The following is a 629-nucleotide window of genomic DNA, read 5'->3' as shown; positions in this document are numbered from 1 at the left end:
GAGAGGACCTGGGGTGTGTACAGAAGGAGCGAGTGCTTGCATGAACATACACTCAGTACACTTCAAAGTTGTTAATGGCATGTCCAGGTTTAGTGTTTTACCAGGTGTGTGTCTAAAACCTTTTGACAGGTCTCACACTCACATTCACACAGCCCCGCTTTTTCTTTGTTTTCTTTTTTTCGCTCAGTGTGTATGACACAGGTGTGCGAAATGTGTTTAGCTCGCCCCGTTCCAAAACTTCACTCACATGCAAGGCTTTCAACAAAACACTCACTGGTCGTCTTCTCTTCCTCCTTGTCGGATGAAGAGATGAGCTTGTGTCACTCGCTTTGTCTATTAGGCCTCATCATGACGTCCAAACAGATGTTGTATAACTTCTTCTCTCTGTCATGTTGACCAGCCGTCCAGGACGATGACACACATCTGGAACACATTTGAGTTTGCACGAATCTTTGTGTATCTGTGAGTTTCGCTGTATTTGTGGAACATTTGTACGGCTAGTTGCGTGTCTCCACAGTGCGTGTAGTCCTTAGTTGGCATCTTTTATGTGAAGCAATATAATATGTTGTGATTGACACTTTTGCTTGCTGTCCGGCTCATGTGCAGGTAACCTGTTGTTAAATTCCTTA

General features: G+C 44.2%; 1 protein-coding gene across 1 annotated transcript in view; it reads left to right on the top strand.

Annotated features, from left to right (window-relative positions):
* Positions 1-629, top strand: part of vamp4 (vesicle-associated membrane protein 4) — a 9,188-nt gene that overhangs the window by 6,019 nt on the left and 2,540 nt on the right. The gene's annotated exons all lie outside the window — the stretch shown is intronic.

This window comes from Morone saxatilis, unplaced genomic scaffold, assembly GCF_004916995.1.
Source record: "Morone saxatilis isolate NCDOM2014 unplaced genomic scaffold, NCSU_SB_2.0 Contig12, whole genome shotgun sequence".
NCBI lineage: Eukaryota > Metazoa > Chordata > Actinopteri > Moronidae > Morone > Morone saxatilis.
Note: the sequence above shows the minus strand (reverse complement) of the source record. Positions and strands in the feature narration are given on the sequence as shown.